Source organism: Bufo gargarizans, chromosome 9 (genome assembly GCF_014858855.1).
Source record: "Bufo gargarizans isolate SCDJY-AF-19 chromosome 9, ASM1485885v1, whole genome shotgun sequence".
Taxonomy (NCBI): Eukaryota; Metazoa; Chordata; class Amphibia; order Anura; family Bufonidae; genus Bufo; species Bufo gargarizans.
This window is the reverse complement of record NC_058088.1, coordinates 12,429,804-12,447,937: the sequence shown is the minus strand read 5'-3', so window position 1 is coordinate 12,447,937 and position 18,134 is coordinate 12,429,804. Positions and strand designations below refer to the sequence as shown.

Here is an 18,134-nt window from a genome sequence, read left to right as displayed (position 1 = left end):
AGGGGGCAGTTTAAGGACTGCTGGCATTATAAGGACTGTGAGCACTATAGGAGACACTATAATGACTGTTGACACTACAGGGGGAAGTTTAAGGACTGGGGGCAGTATAAGGACTGTGAGCACTATAGGAGGCACTTTAAGGACTGGGGGTACTACAGGTGGTCATTATAAGGACTGTGGGCACTATAGTGTAGACTTAGAGAATTAGACCATATGCATTGGGGCTTGGGTCCCGGGTCGTTTGAGACCCTAGCAATGCCCCTGTAGGGGCATGTCTGGAAATAAAAGGGCATGGCTTGGGGTAAGGGGGATGACTAGCTCAGAAAATTTTCCTTGCTACACATGATGCTTGGCAAACATGGCCAGTTGATTGATAGCACCGCTATGCATTGATGTGGCCAAAAGGCTTTCCAGGTATCAGGGTCTTGGTGGAACTGCAGCTTCCACACCCAGTATACTTATACACCTGTACAAACTGCAACGACATTAAAAACCGCAGCACGACCCCATGCGGCTTTAATCACACATCCGCCACCGGAGAATGCAGAATTCCACGCGGTCAGGGCCTGGTACCTGGGTTAGAATGTAAGGAGGAGCAGATGCCCACGTACACCAGCGGACGATATGTGGGTGAGGAGGGGGAAGGGGCGAAGATCAGCTGCTTGGTGTGTCAGGGGGCGTGATGGGGGGACAGCTGCCCGGAATAAAGGAATCAGCAAGAACAATGGGGCGATTGTGAGGCACAGAGAGAGACATTGAGGGGAAAGGAGGATGCATGCGGCCACAAAAGCACATGGGGGGAGCATGGAAAGAGCAAGTGACAAGATGGGTGATGAGCCGGAAAAGATTGGGAAAATATGTGAGAGAGTTACAGCAGCGGCCTGAGATTACACGACGCGCGGGTGTTTGTACCAGGATTATACAGGAGTAATACAAGATTAATCCCCTGATTTGTACTTACTGCATTCCTCAGCATTCACTCATTCCTTATTGTCCCAACCCTTAAGTCTCACATTAGTCCCCAACCCAGATTTTAATTTTCCTAGCCCTTAGAAATACCGCAGGGGTACACTAACACGCTACATGAGGGTATTTGATGGGCAGTAATAGACCGGCACCAGTCAACCTAGAAGGCGGCAGACTAAGGCTAGGTCTACACAACGACTTGGGGCACAACTACACTGCAATATATGTCGCACCAATGTCACGCGCCAATTTTTATAATGATAGGCTATGGTGTCGCACTGCGACATGTGAAATGCTGCATGGACTTTTTGCGACTGTCACGTCACAGTCGCAGCATGTCGCATGTCGCAGTGCGACACTATAGACTATCACTATAAAAATTGTCGCGAGAAATTGGTACAACAAAATGACGCGTGACAAATGTCGTCGTGTAGACCTAGCCTAATGCTTGGCAAGCCAATAGCACATGGGCGCGGGTGTCTAGGAAAAATTGGAAGTAGTAAAAATGGCAGATTGTAAAACCTTATTCACACGTCAGTGTTTTGGTCAGTGATTTCCATCAGTGATTGAAGAAACCAGATGCAGGTCAAACGACAGAACAGGTGCAGACAGTGGTGCACTGACACAGGCCCAGAACAGTGGCGCACTGACACTAATAGGCCCAGAACAGTGGCGCACTGACACTAATAGGCCCAGAACAGTTGCACACTGACACTATTAGTCACAGAAAAGTGGCGTAGTGACACTAATAGGCCCAGAACAGCGGCACACTGACACTAATAGGCCCAGAACAGTGGCGCACTGACACTAATAGGCCCAGAACAGTGGCACACTGACACTAATAGGCCCAGAACAGTGGCAGACTGACACTAATAGGCCCAGAACAGTGGCACACTGACACTAATAGGCCCAGAACAGTGGCACACTGACACTAATAGGCCCAGAACAGTGGCACACTGACACTAATAGGCCCAGAACAGTGGCACACTGACACTAATAGGCCCAGAACAGTGGCACACTGAAACTAATAGGCCCATAACAGTGGCACACTGACACTAATAGGCCCAGAACAGTGGCGCACTGACACTAATAGGCCCAGAACAGTGGCACACAGACACTAATAGGCCGAGAATAGTGGCACACTGACACTAATAGTCCCAGAACAGTGGCGTAGTGACACTAATAGTCCCAGAACAGTGGCACACTGATACTAATAGTCCCAGAACAGTGGCACACTGACACTAATAGGCCCAGAACAGTGGCGCACTGACACTAATAGGCCCAGAACAGCGGCAAACTGACACTAATAGGCCCAGAACAGTGGCACACTGACACTAATAGGCCCAGAACAGTGGCGCACTGACACTAATAGGCCGAGAACAGTGGCACACTGACACTAATAGGCCCAGAACAGTGGCACACTGACACTAATAGGCCCAGAACAGTGGCGCACTGACACTAATAGGCCGAGAACAGTGGCGCACTGACACTAATAGGCCGAGAACAGTGGCACACTATTAGATACAAAAAACAGCGGGTGAGCACCAACAGACCCAAACTAATGGAACCTTTCGCTGACACTAGTGTACACAACCCAGGCAGTGTTTGGCCATTATCATTTGACTGTCATTTCCACTAGGGACAAATGTCTAACTTGTGCATAAAAAAAAAATGTCTGACCAAAGGGACCAACCACAGGACAGAATACTATCACCTATCATAGAAATTCCTTCCCCTAGACACAAGCCATGTGAGGCGGGCCGGCATTACTTGGAGGGGCTCCGGTAGTCACAATAATGTAACCTAATTGAATAAGACATGACCTCATTGTCACAGCTCTGCCAGAATCTGAAGGAGAAAAAGTCAAAGCCATTTACACATCAGCAGCAACTAACAAGCGGGGATGCCTTGGCTATGTGCGGAGCATTAATTTAATTAAGTACAATATGATATATCTACAAAGCAGAATTAAAAGGGCAAGTGGGTAGGGAACTAGTTAAAGGGAACCTTGATCAACCCTAAGACACTCCAACACAAAACTGAACTTAGAAAGCCTTTTTTTCTCGGGAACGCCACAACAAATTTTCACATTGGAATCAGCAGGATCAACCCTATCATGCAATCTGGATTAATAGGGTTGAGCCTGCTGACGGGTCCTTTTTAAGACTGATCCTTACATGGCAATTGGTCATAACTGGATTTAAACATCATAGGGAGACTTTTTATGATTTTACGCCACTTTTGGTGGGAAAGTAGGTATGGTTGGCTATATGGCAGATTTTTCAAATGTGATTTTTTTAAACCAAAGGCGATAAAATGTCGCAGTCTGACTCCAGCAGGGGCTGATTATCTGCCGACCACAATACATTTCCATACATTCACTATGAGGACATCTGCTGTGCAGAAGCCAAACTCTCCCTCCACAATCTCAGCTCACATACTTTGTAGTTTCTCACAGTTTTCAAGACCTCTGCTTGCAGCCAGTGAATGTTAACATCCAGACACTGAAAATCTGTCCTGATCACGGCTTCCTGGCGCCAGTGCACAATTCATTACCATATACCGGAGCTCTCTCTTACAATGAGTTTGTGTTGGTTTCATCAGGATAAGGCCTCCTGCTCGTTGCCGTATGGCGGACCGCATTTGCGGATCTGCAGTACACGGGCGCCGTTCCGTGGGAGTTCCGCATCACGGATGCAGACCCATTCACTTGAATGGGTCCGCAAATCCGGAAATGCGGAATGGAACCACGGAATGGAACCCTACGGAGTGCTTCCGTGGGCTTTCGTCCCGTACTTCCGTTCCGCAAAGAGATAGAACATGTCCTATCTTTTTGCGGAACGGCCGGATCGCGGACCTTTTAAAGTGAATAGGTCCGCGATCCGGTGCCTAGGGTGTCACTTTCCATTTGGGGTACTCCTTTATTATTTTGTACATGTATGACATTTTTATGATAGTCAATAATTTTAGAGGTCATTTTCCATATCCTGCACTGTATGAATAGTTACGATTTGTGCCCGCTGCCTCTTGACCCAGTCTTGCCCCCTGTCACCTGGCCGCGCCGACAATCTGTCTGCTGTTCAGTCCGAGACGCTGCAGGCAGCATGGCCACAATTGTGTGCCATGCTGGCATCGAGTCGCACATAGTGAATCACTAAAACGCGTGGTTACAGTCACCGTCTAGTCCCAGTCATAGTAGAATGAGGTGCATTGAGTAGCAAGCCCCAAATGAACATAAGCATTTTTATGTGCTGCCCCCTAAATCAGTCTGCCCTGAGCATGTGCCTAGTCTGCCGACATGCCAACGTGGACTCTGCTATGGCAAATATGACTCCAATACATGCACGATTATAACCATATATCTACTTACAACCAATATTGTCTGAAATTTCTTGATTTGCCTCGGCCGTTTCGTGAGGTTGGATGACAGGTAAATATGAAGTAGGCGGCGTGTTATAGGTTCTCCGTCGGTGGTCGAGGATCGCAGGGTTCAGAATATACCACAAATCCTATAGGGATCCAGAATAAAACAGGGATCAGTGCCCAGGTCCTTGGTTCGCTCTATGAATTTCCATAGTTCCTATTCCAGATGATCTGTCACCATCGTCTATCGAGAATATTTGGCCGCTTCCTAGCGTTTCTCCAGAATAATTGTAATTTTGCTGCATTAAATGAAGTTTTGCTTCTTCTGTCCCGTCCTGGATTTCATCTCCCAAACAAGTCTGCCTTCGTGCTATTTTCTGTTGCCGTCAGTGTTCCTCACAGGCCTCTTCTCGTTCTCCCACTTCCCAAATGAATTCCCCCTCCTCAGTCACTGTGTCTCCGTGCTCCCCTCCTCCCTCCCACCACCTGTTGCTATAACTCAGCCCGACATAGGCTCTCAGTGATAGTGACACAGGCAGTGACCACAGACTGACAGACGCTGACATCATGAGACAGGTACAGGACGGTTCCTGCCCAAAGGTATGTGACCTGCCGGAGCTACCGAAATCAGTCGTATCGTTCCCCACGACGAGGGGCTCCAAATCACTTCTCCGAAGAGGACTGTTGAAATAGATTCAATTGGGGGCATAGCTTAAGGGTGTGCACTTCGGGCCCTGGTACCTGAGGGGGCCCAAATATGTACTATGTTACTATGGTAGGTGGGGGTGCTGTTACTTATTTGGAATCGGGGCTCGGGAGCTTAAAGTTGCGCTCTGTGTTCAACCTATAAGGGTCAGAACACTGGAACTCCCAAGAATTGAGGTGACCATCCTACTTGGAGAGGCAACAAGGCATGTGCGATCACTCTCCACTATAATCATTGGAAAATATGGATACAACCCAGTCATTTTTCTCCAGCAATGAAGAATGGGCACTATCGTAGGGTAATGGTGGTTGGACCTTCTTGGCCAATCCAGGGGATATGCCATACAAGTCTTCCTTGTTCCCTGTCTTGCCCTCTTTTCCTCCTTTTCTGCTCCATCTGGTTCTCCCTGTCGCTGCCATTAGACACATTGCCGTGGTCTACTACCACCTTCCAAGACTATTTCAAGGACCATGAACTGTAGGTCAACCCTGATAGATACCAAAGTGCTCGTTAGATTCCATCCCTCATATTAACCCCACCAATTGTAGAAGGTACTAGAGAATCCAACCCCAGAAAAGAACATTTTTTAACCTTTGTTTTGTGAAGTTCTCAGTAGACATCTACCCACAAGGCCCACAGGGTCCTCGCTGATGTCATAGAATGAATACGCAGCCAGTCATGTCTTATAATTAGTTAGAGATATTTCTGGATCAGACTCGCTCGCTGGAGGAGACTGGCACAAGGGGGGGGAATTCGTGTGGAAGTATCGCTTCCCGATTTACTTCAGCATCTTTCATACCTGGACCCCCGCTGAGCAGAGAAACCTCACACTCTTCAGACAGGCCAGGACCCTGAGCTAGGCGACAGGAATTTCACACTAGGTGGGAACAGTAGTCGGGTTCCTATTGGCTGCGGGGTTGACTCCCGTTTGTCAGCCAACTACACAGTACAATGCTATTTCTCTGAAGGAGTCGTAACTGGATGATAGGTGCTCTGCAGTTGATTAGACATCATTTGTGGCCTAAAATAATCAGATTTGTAGTTCTTCTGATTACATATGGTTCACCACCATATCCACTGGCAGATGAAAATCTGTAACTATAGTGGAGCAAGGGTACTTTGGACCAAGGATGTTTGTGGACATTTGCCCCTTTTGCTACTAGTCATCAACTCACTTACCGTACTTTATTACACTTGGAAGGATTACAGTTGCACTATGATTTATGTTGTTGTTTAATTTTATACTGTTTTATATTGTCGAACTGCATTTGATATGTTTATTCTAATATATCCTGTTCAGTTGTGCTGTTATTAGCACTATATCTGCACTGTGGAAAAGGTTTAATGCACCGATAGCTAATACTGAGATATTTTGGAACTTTCTATCTATGCACTGAGAAGGTAGAAATCTTTATCAGGTGCTATGCAAAGTTCTGGAGGGGAAAAACAGACACACCGACCTATTGACTGTCTGGTTTAGCTTTGTTGTTTAGTCTAAAGACATTTTGTCTGGAAAAACTGCTTAGGCATTCCCACAGACTTGTATTGAAATGCTATACAAGTCTATGGCAGACTGAAATTGCAACTTTTTTTCTGTTAAGGCTGTGTTTCTCCACTCCACTCCTCCCACTAGAAGGTTCTAGTTCAGCTCGAAACTGTACACAAGGAGAGCAGTCAGAGTTGTCCGCAGATAGAGACCAGTCCTTAGTAGGTGAGACTCTTCCAGACTGCCTGAGTGACCAGAAGAAGACACTGAGATGAGGCCACCAGCCCTTTGGCCAGGATACCGGCCTTCTGAGAGAGAGGGACAGCTAGCTCAAGCCTTTCCTCAGCACGAAACCTTCTTCTGCCCGGGAGGAGACTAGAGAAGCCAGTCCCTATACCTCGCTTGTATGTTTTGAACCTGAATTCCTCCAGTACAGAAGCGCACTGGTTTACTGCAGACCCTGATATTCTACCATTGGGGTACACCACAACTTACCATCCCTTCCGCAACACTGTGGTGACAGCTCAACAGTGTTTGGGGGACACAGTGTAGCATTGGGGCCACCCCAAACCCAGCCACTGCACATCTGCTGACCACAACGACGACGTCACTTTAGATGACCCATCATCATGGGCGTCATCATATGCTAGTGAACAAAACATGACGACAACAAGGGGGGAACGATGGTGCTGAATTTTATCATTAATACTTACATTGTTTTGTACTTTTAGTCATTTAGAGATGTCTCGCACGTGCAGCTTTTCACAAGGCTCCATTTTATAAGTGACTTTTTTTTATAATTAAGGCAGCGTAAACTATTGTTGTCCATACTAATATTGTATTTTGGGTGATAAAACCTTACAAACATGCCATTTCTTATTCTGATCCGTATATTAGTCCCTATTTTGATAAATTGATGAGAATGAGTCCTGCAGGGAGTGTGTGGTTTATTATATGCCTGCAGTTCTCCATCTGGCCACAAGAGGATGTGATGAGCCACACTTCAGATTATAGATCATGATTTTCCGCTTCACGTTGTGAGACATAATAAATGTAACAAAGGATCGGAAAGACGCTGTTGTGTCTATAAATCTCCATTTTGCCGCTGTTCTTGTGCACTTTTTAACCTCTAAAAACCAGGTAGTTCATCCTTTAATAACCGGACACAGTTCAGAGATTTTAGGTAAGTAGGTGGTTAATAGGCTGTGGCTTTCTAAGGACGTCCAAATGACTGGTATGTCTTCTTCATCTTTTATTTTTTTTCTTCCTAAAAAATCTTTTGTGCTGGTAATGTATTCAGCTCAAATATATGAGATGTGTATTTTCAGCCTCTGAATGTTATCAAGAATGTTTCGATTCACTGACAGCAAGCAGAGGTCTTGCTGGTGGGGAACCGAAACTCAATGTGGATCAGTAATACACTATGGAGGCCTAGTTGTTATATTTGGGACTTCAGTGGTAAACATTGGGTCAAAATCAATAATGGCTCATTCACACAACCGTATGTATTCTGCGGTCCGCAAAAAATAAGGATAACGTCCGTGTGCATTCCGTACTTTGCGGAACGGAGCCGCTGGCCCCTGATAGAACAGTACTATTCTTGTCCTTAATGCAGACAATAATAGTACATGTTCCATTTTTTTTTTGCGGAACGGAAATACGGACATACGGAAACGGAATGCACACGGAATAACTTCAGTTTTTTTTGCGGACACATTGAAATGAATGGTTCCGCATACGGTCCGCAAAAAAAGTGGACACGGAAATAATATACGTTCGTGTGCATGAGCCCTAACTCAGACGACCGCGGTCTCAGCTTTTTGGTCTTTATCAGATCCCATCAGGACATTTCACTATAAGGTGTCGCCCCCTACGTTATATAACGGTAGTGTACTAGAATGGGAAATAGCAGTTTATCCTATTGAAGTGAATGAGAACAGCGCTGCAGTTACCAGCTCCGTCCACTACACAATGGATGGCGCTGTGGAGTTCCAGTGCTGTCTTCTGGCTGATTGGCGGGGGTACAGGGTGTCAGACTTCTGTCAGTTGGTTATTGATGGCCTATCCCGACGATAAGCCATCAGTAACAAAATCCTGGACAACCCCTTTAAGCCGCCCTGTCCATACACAAATAACAGATTTCTGTGACCACAATGTAGTTGCATGTACCCAAAGGGTGGTCACCCAGACAGGACGTGAAGAGGCCGCTAGGCAACCTGAAGTATTACAGCCTGCAGAATACGCGAATGCTGTCCACACACAGAGCTGAAGACCAAACGATCGCTTGACCTACGTCCATGTTTTGTTTCTGGATATAGATGCCCTCAAAACGGACCACACACAACATAAGGGCCTCGTGTCACCCTGTCGTGTATGTGGAGTATTTCTAGAAACTAACAATGACAGGTCATGTAGGGTGCCATGTAATGAAGTGATGTGTCACACATGTGGATTTACAAGCTGAGGTCCAAGTTATGTAATGAGCAATAGAGCAATAATTAGACCTGACAAGTAAGTCATTCAATGAATCTAGGTCGGGACTAATATTCAGTGACTGGGCCTTTAGGAAGGGATGGTTGCTTGGCAACTGCAAGTCCATGCAGGTGGCCAAAGGTGGTCATACACAGTGATGGCCAGTTCGCCGTGTTCACCCACGAACACATGCGGGCTGCCATCTTAACTCACAAGTCCGGCGATGCACTGCTAAGTCCTTACCTGTGAGCGAGCCGCTCTGAAACAAATGCGGTCACTGGGAGCAGGCATTTCCGAGAACTAGCCGCCGGGGGCCTTCATCGGGCTGTTCTCGGAACTGCTTGCTCCCGGTGACCGCATTTGTTTCAGACCTGGCTCCCGGCACAGGTAAGGACTTACCTAGTGCATCGCTGGACTTGTGAGTTAAGATGGCAGCCCGCATGTGTTCGCGGGGCGAACATGGCGAACTGGCCATCACTGGTCATACACAGAAGATAATTGTCATCTGACCCCACCCACTTCGCTGGGACCAGCAACCATCTAGTGCAGGGATCAGCAGCCTCCGAGAAACTTCAACTCCCAGCATGCTCCATTCACTTCTATGGAGGTTCAGTCAAGAAATTGTGCATATTGGGAGTGGTAGTTTCACCACAGCTGGAGTGCCGGAGGTTGCTGATCCCTGATCTAATGTGTATGGGATTATCCGAACCTTATCTCACTGCACATACCGGTTGGCTTTCAACATGCCCAGTCCTTTCTTTATTCTCAAGGAAGATAAGCCGCTGCCTGAGTTGATCTCACTGTTAACCCCTTCAAGGCGAATGCCACTTTTGTTTTTTCCTCTGGACGTTCCAAGAGCCATACATTTTTTTATTCCGTTCATATGAGGGCGTATTTTTTGCGGCACAAGTTGTATTTTTAATGGCACCATTTAATATACCATGTCTTGTATTGGTAAACTGGAAATAAAAAATAAGTTGTGGTGCGAAATTGAAAAAAAATCCACAATCCTGCCAAAGATTTTTGGGGTTTTTGATATTATGGCGTTTACTGTGCGCTAAAAATGACATGACGGCCTTATTCTGCAGATCAGTACGATTACGGTGATACCAAATTTTTATAGTTTTTATTTTGTTTTACTTATTTAAAAAAAAAAGAAAACTTTGAAAAAAAATAAAAACTCTCTTTCTGACTGGCATAACTTTTTTACACTTCCATCCACGGAGCTGTGTGTTTTTTGCTGAACGAACTGTAGTTTTTATTGGTACCATTTTTGTGGTAGGTATGACTTTTCGATGACTATTTTTCAATTGTTTTGGGGAGGTGACAAGGTGACTACAAAAATGCCGAATCGTGTTTTTTTTATTTTCTTTGCGTTACGTCATACACCGCAAACAAAAATTATTTTTATATTTTAATATGTCAGACATTTGTGGACGCGGTGATACCTGATATGTTTTTTTTTTAATTGTTTGCTTATTTTTATATGTAAACTTTAAATATTTTTATGTTTTTTTGTAAAAGCCAACAAACGAGTAAGTGGGTGCTGTCATCGAATGTGTCCAGAAATAAAAGGGGTGTGGCTTGGGGAAAGGGGCGTGTCCTGCTCTGAAATTCTTCCGACAAATCTGCAAAAAAAACAAAAAAACTGGCAAGTATAGGGTATGGCCACCTGAAGACTAGATCACTGTGTGACTTCTGCATTGTACATGTCCCCATTTCTGGGCGTGCATTGATAAGCAGCATATATGGGACGTGCAGCTCTAAAAAACAGGTTGTCCACAATCGGAGAGCATGAGGTGTCCGCCCCAAGATCAATCTCGGAATAGACAAACAATAAAGCAGATTGTGACCGCGCGCATATCTATAGGATTAAGGGAGACAGAATGTTTTCTATGTTCAGGAAGTGTGAGCGCACTACTTAATTAGCGGTGACATCATCCTAATTAGATTTCATTGACAAGATAATTATACCCCGGGTTTAAATCTCGTAAACAGGATTTTATAGAGTTCCAGGATGTTACATCATTATTCTATGAGGACTTTCATTGGGGGGGTGCTGAAGAAAGGCAGAATCTGTAGAAGAGCATGGTGGAGGGGGGAATCTAGTATTGGTTCCTATACAAATGTATGAGGGTGGTCTACAGGCGAGTAAGTCAGCGGTACAAAAATAACAACCTACGGTAAAATCGTTTACAGCCAATAAAGGGTTACGACTGCCCACTCTAAGAGAGGGAGAGCGGGTGGTGGGCGTACAGTCAGTCTGCAGTACTATTGAAACAGATGCGCGTGCCCCTGTTTATTATAATGAAGGGTGACCCCCATTCTCCGATGACTCCAGGATGACGTGTCGGCCAGGACAATCTTTCGGCCCCAAAAAAAATAATTCAGCGCCTGTAAATGCAGCGTAAGACAGTACGAATTCTTGGGGCATTACAAGCGAATTCTGATCAATTAGACTGAGGTTGAGAAATGCGTGGTGACAACAGGTGACAAGGGAATAGTATAGGGTGGTAACAGCTGCCAGGAGGGGGAAGGAGAACCTACAAAGGGTTTCTATGGAAACAAAGAGCAAGCGAATCCTATATAATTCTGGGGTACGGCAGATGTCTATGTCAGAGAAACAGTAGAGATGTAATGTATAACATCAAGCGTTCTTCTCAAAGCCCAGTAACTCAGAGCTTCCAGGGTCACTATCAGGCCACGTTGTCACCTTCCGATAGCGGGGGAGGCCATTGCCCTCATTACTAATCCCCTTTCCTTTTACAATGACAGTGAAATCTCTCCAAAAGACCACCTCTTGGTGAGGACCACCCCCTTATCCGGACCAGATTTTCCATTCCACCATATACTTGGTCATCTTCTTTAAGTAGACCTCCTTGTGAAAGACCACTTTTCAGTGCAAGGTTGAGTGGTTTTCTCAAAAAGGTTTTACTATACTTTTTACCATATGCTCCTCTCAAAGACCAGTAATTCCGAGTTTCCATGGTCAACATCAGGCCACATTGTAACCTTCTGACAGCGGGGGCGGCCATTGCCCTCATTACTTTTGCCCCCTTTCCTTTTACAATGACAGTGAAAGCTCTCCAAAAGACCATCTCTTGCCGAGGACCACCCACCCCCTTATCAAGGCAAGATTTTCCATTCCACCATATACTTGTTCATCTACTTTAAGTAGACCTCCTTGTGAAAGACCACTTTTCAATGCAAGGTTGAGTGGTAGTCTCAAGAAGGTTTTACTATACTTTTTAACAAATGCTCCTCTCAAAGACCCTTAAGGCTGAGTTCACACTTCAGTAATTTGGTCCGTTATTCCCATCAGTAAGGCCTATTGCACACGGCCGTTTTTTTTTCCAGTTTACTGGCCGTTTTTTGCGTTCCGTATACGGTCCGTATACGGAACCATTCATTTCAATGGTTCCGCAAAAAAAACGGAATGTACTCCGTATGCATTCCGTTTCCGTATTTCCGTTTTTCCGTTCCGTTTTAACATAGAACATGTCCTATTATTGCCCGCAAATCACAGTCCGTGGCTCCATTCAAGTCAATGGATCCGCAAAAAAAACGGAACACATACGGAAATGCATCCGTATGTCTTCCGTTTCCGTTCCGTTTTTCCCTGAACCATCTATTGAAAATGTTATGCCCAGCCCAATTTTATCTATGTAATTACTGTATACTGTATATGCCATACGGAAAAACGGAACGGAAAAACGGAACAGAAACGGAAACACAACGGAAACAAAAAACGGAACAACGGATCCATGAAAAACGGACCGCAAAACACTGAAAAAGCCATACGGTCGTGTGCAATAGGCCTAATTGTGAGCCAAAACCAGGTTCGGGTCAAAAACACAGAACGGGAGGACATCTTTCTATTATACCTTATTTCTGTGGAGGCTTCACTACTGGTTTTGGCTCACAATAACGGATGGGAATAACTTACCAAATAACTGTGTGAACTCAGCCTAAGGGTCCATTCACACGTCCGCAATTTCGTTCCGCATTTTGCGGAACGGAATTGCGGACCAATTCATTTCTATGGGGCGGATCCGCTCTTCCGGGTCCGCAATTCCGATCCCGAAACAAATAGAACATGTCCTATTCTTGTCCGCAATTGCGGACAAGAAAAGGCATTTTCTATGAGAATGCCGGCGATGTGCGGTCCGCAAAACACCCATGGACGTGTGAATGGACCCTAACTCTGAGCTTCCAGGGTCACCATTTGGCCTAGTTGTCACCTTCCGACAGCGGACGCAGCCATTGCCCTTATTACTAACCTCCTTTCCTTTTATGATGTCTGTAAAACCTCTCTAAAAGACCACCTCTTACTGAAGACCACCCCGTTATTCAGACCAGATTTTCCGTTCTTTGAGTAGATTGCCATCATAGAAGACCACTTTTTAATGCAAGGTTGAGTGGTTGTCTCAAAGAGGTTTCACTGTACATTTTAACCCTTTACTTACAGAGGACCTGTCATCTCTCGTGACATCTCCAAGAGTAAAACAAATACTTTTAAAAATATTCACAATATCTGTTTTTGCCCTAGGCGTGTTCCTCTATGTTTTCTGACGTAGAGGTCACCAGCCCATTCTCAGGGATGTGTTGACATCACCAACATGAAAAGGCTCAAAGAAATGTTAAGTTACTTCATAATGCCTATGGTTAAACAGTGCCTGTACCTTTAAATACTGAACTATGGAGCCATCACCGATCCGAAGCCCAATTAACCTCATTCTCATGACTGTTTGGGGTTCCTACGATGACACCTGTACCAATGACACATTGATAGCCAATCCTAGAGATCGCCATAGAAACATAGCTGTGCCTTCCTCCACTATAAAGGGGTCATTTACTTTAGACAATTCCTTTTTATTACAAGGGCTCCTCAACTTTAAGCAGATACTAGTGTGTCCTACTGCTGTGACCATGGGTGTAGCTATAGCCATAGCACTTGCCATGGGGCCCAGAAGCTTAGGGGGCCCAGGAAGGTGCAAAAACATTCTCTTTTTTTTTTTGTGGGGAGTAACAATATGTTAGCTTTTTGCTATAATGTGGGTTTTCTGATATTTGGAGCTATTATACCTATCTGTAATTATTGCTACTTATACTTATTTAATTTTCTTATACTAGGTGGTGGGGGCCCTATAAATTATAGTTACGCCCCTGGCTGTGACCCCCAGTGAACAGCTGTACTCAGTGGTGGAACCAGGTAACTTTCCCCTTTAAAGGACCAGTCCTGTATGGAGACTTACATGGTATGGCAATGCTCCATGGGAAGTTAATATGCAAAGAGGTACCTCCTAAGAAAGAGAACCATCCCACCTATTGGAAGTGGCTCCCTATGAGTCAAGAGCCGACTTTCCAACAAGCCTTGGGATTTGGCAATCTGTTTTGGCTATAGTCCCTTGTTACATCCCAAGGCTTGTTGGAAAGTTGGATCTTGACTAGGGATGAGCGAATCAACTTCGGATGAAACATCCGAAGTCGATTCGCATTATACGTCGTTCTAATACTGTACGGAGCAGGAGCTCTGTACAGTATTAGAATGTATTGGCTCCGATGAGCCGAAGTTATTGCTTCGCGAAGACACGCGAGACTTCGCGTAATAACCCATTTCCCGAACTCGTGTTCAGTTCCAAGTGGTATCTTGGAACCGAACCCGAGTTTGGGAAATGTTTTTTTACAGTACAAATTATTTACGAAGTGCGAAGTCTCGCGAGACTTCGTGAAGCAATAACTTCGGCTCATCGGAGCCAATACATTCTAATACTGTACTAGAACAAAGTTTTATACGAATCGACTTTGAATGTTTCATCCGAAGTGGATTCGCTCATCCATAATCTTGACTAATAGGGAGCCACTTCCAATAGGTGGCGCTGGTGAGATGGTTCTCTTTCTTGGGTGGAACCAGGTAGTACGTTTTCAGTTCCCCTGCAGCGCCCCCACAGGAGAAATAGTACATTACACGCAGATGTAACTAAGCTTCTAGGCCCTAAAGTAGGTAACCAGCCTCAGAACCTCACAGTCACTATGGGCATAGTTGGTAAATGTGACTTATACCCTCCAAACCAGTTTACCCCACAGCCTAAACAATACCCTCGGTGCTGTTGTGTTCCATGACTCCCCCGCCTAACCTACCAGCCGTGTATATGGGTGTTCAGGCCCACCAACCATTAATAGTCCACTCTTGTGATCCTCGATTCCAGTTTGGTTGGTACAAAATCAATATGAAAAGGCGAAAACAAACACTCAAGGAATGAATACAAAGTATAATAGAAATGTGAGCAGTGAGTAATACGCCTTTAAGAAACGCCACGTAGTGTGACACACGGCGCCTAGGGCAGCATTAACTGTACCTACAGCGCTGAATAGACCATGTGTTTGGACAAGCCTTTCTCCTCTCCTAACGCAAACATCCACAATCCACTGAAATGGAGGAGACCTGGAGACATTTCACCAAGACGAGACAGCTGATCCAAAAAATGCCAACTGTATAAGCTGCAAGTGGGAGGCGTAGAGCAAACAACCCAGAAGCAGCTGTAAACCCCACACGAGACTAAGGTCGGGGGAACACTTTTCATCATATTTCGGCCTCCCACGATATCAGCACACCCCTCTCCTGAAATACTCTGCGTCACTGTGGTCTCTGACTCCATGAGATGAGTAGACAGGTCACTGCCTAGCACAGAATCAGCACACTCTTCCCCTGCTGCTGTCATCAGTCCCTTAATATGAGTGACCATGAGGGGCTCTGTCTTTGCCCACTTCAGAGTTTAAGAGGACCTCTCACCTCCCCTGTGACTGGCAACTACTTGCATCCCCGATGTCTTAACACTTCTTCCGCATCTGTTTCTTATGACTCTATGGCAGGGATGGACATCCTGAGGCTCTCCAGCTGTTGCAAAACTACAATTCCCAGCATGTCCAGACTGCCTACAGCCATCAGCCTACTACAGGGCATGGTGGGAGTTGTAGTTTTACAACAGCTGGAGAGCCGCGGGTTGTCCATGCCTGCTCTATGGTGTACCATTCCTTTATTATTCCTTCTAGAAGTTATGAATAAATTGCTAGCAGTTCGCAATGAAAGTCCAGTTGGGTGTTGCCAGTTGGCAGTGCAAGGACACCCACCCAACTGGTAACACCCATCTGGACCTTCACTGCAAACTGCTAGCAATTCATTCATCACTTCTAGCAGGAATAATAAAGGAATAGTACAATACAGAGTCATAAAAATAGATGCTCCAGAACTGATATTACATGGGGAATGCAAGTAGTTACTAAATCTCACATGCCGGGAGAGGGGACAGGTCCTCTTTAAGGTGGTCATACATCTTACAGGGTATGTCTTATTTTACAGCAGAAAATCTGTGATTAATCCGTGGCAAAGATCTGCATGAGTTACATCCACGTGGATCTACCATAATAGTTGTCGGCCGAATGACTGTTCAACTGTTCAAAGCGATTTCTCCTGAGCCCCCTATGCACTTGCATGCTCGGTGCAGACATAGATGCATTGTCACGGCAAAGACATGTCTGCCAGTGGCTGATCCTCCATGAGAACAAGCTATTGGGCATGTTGAAATTCAAAAATGCCTGATCCTGATCTGCCAAATGAGTGTCTGTTCAACTTCTAATACACATTTGATGGTTGGTCGTTCCTGACAAAATCGGTGGGTTCACATCCCGTTTTTCCCATCCTTTTAACGTATACAATAAACGTATACGTTTAACGGATGCCTCCGCTTGATGACATACAGTGGCATCCATTCGCCATAGAGTTCCATTGTAAAAAAAAACATATACTTTTTTTACCGGACTATGCAGGATACAAGAACGTGGTGTGCTGTGTTTTTGTATCCTTTTTTTCCCGTAACGTATACGTCAAACGGAGGCATGAAACGTGAAGTGAACCCACCCTAACATGTATGGCTACTTACAGTGCGTGTAAGTAAAAATTGGTAAGTAGAAGGTAAAAATAATAAGGGACTCTCCAGCCGATTGCACTTCTATGTTCCTTTATTTGTTTCCTAAAATGGGAACAATATGGAGTATTGTCTGTATAGTGGGTAAGTTGGCATAAACAAGGACGACTTACCACCCTCCTCCTGTATACACGCTCACTGCATGCAATGAATAACAGCATTATCTTCTGCTCATCCGGATAATGTTCTGCTCGGAGCTGTTTTTTTTATGGGCACAAGCCGCATGTTCTGCAGCTGTTGTGGAGCTCGGCTCTTACCTCCGGGCCCTGTGGCACATCTGTCATTGTGCACTGGGGTGTCAGCTGTCACTTGTCAACATGCCCTCCTCATGTGTTTGCTTTAAAGTGGACCTGTCGTTATAATTTAGTTTGTATAAATCAGTTATACTTTGTCGTTACTCACCTATCCTGGATCTAGCACCATGCGCTCCCCTCCTCAGGCTGGTTCAGTCTCTTCTTCTATACATTAGTGATGATGTCCTCCGGCCAGGTTATTCTATAGTCGCTCGGGCGGCGGGACACTGCCTGACTGTTCAGGTTAGTAGCCTGCATCCCTGTACCCTGTACCAACTTTACTGTCTCCAGCAGCTCTGCTACATCAACCATGCTACATTGGTCTCCAGCAGCTGAGTTACATCAACCCTGTTACACCAGTCTCCAGCAGCTCTGCAACATCAACTCTGCTATACTGGTCTCCAGCAGCTATGCTACATCAACTCTACTACACCAGTCTTCAGCAACTCCACTACATCCACTGTGCTACATTAAATCATCTACACCGGTCTCTAGCATGGATAGCAGGGCACTGCCTGTTTGTTCAGGTTAGTAGTCTACATCCCTGTACTCTGCACTAACTCTACTACACCAGCCTTCCAGCAGCTCTGCAACATCAACTGTTATGCACTGGTCTCCAACAGCTGTGCTACATCGACTCTGTGGCACCAGTCTTCAGCAACTCTACTACAGTCACTCTGCTACACTAATCTCCAGTAACTGTGCTACATCATATCTGTTACATTAATCTCTAGCATGGGTAGTGGCACACCAACCGATTGCTGAGTTTCGTAGCCTGCGCCTCTATACTCTGCACCAACTGTGCTATATCAATACTGCTACACCAGCCTTTAATAATTATGCTACATTAACTCTGCTACTCC

General features: G+C 45.4%; 1 protein-coding gene across 1 annotated transcript in view; it reads right to left on the bottom strand.

The window, feature by feature from the left end:
* Nucleotides 1–4,764, bottom strand: part of DDR1 (discoidin domain receptor tyrosine kinase 1) — a 67,974-nt gene extending 63,210 nt beyond the window's left edge. Inside the window, 1 exon segment of the mRNA XM_044306448.1 lies at nucleotides 4,337–4,764. The gene's annotated coding sequence lies outside the window, so the exon portion shown is untranslated.
* Nucleotides 4,765–18,134: the final 13,370 nt, after the last annotated feature.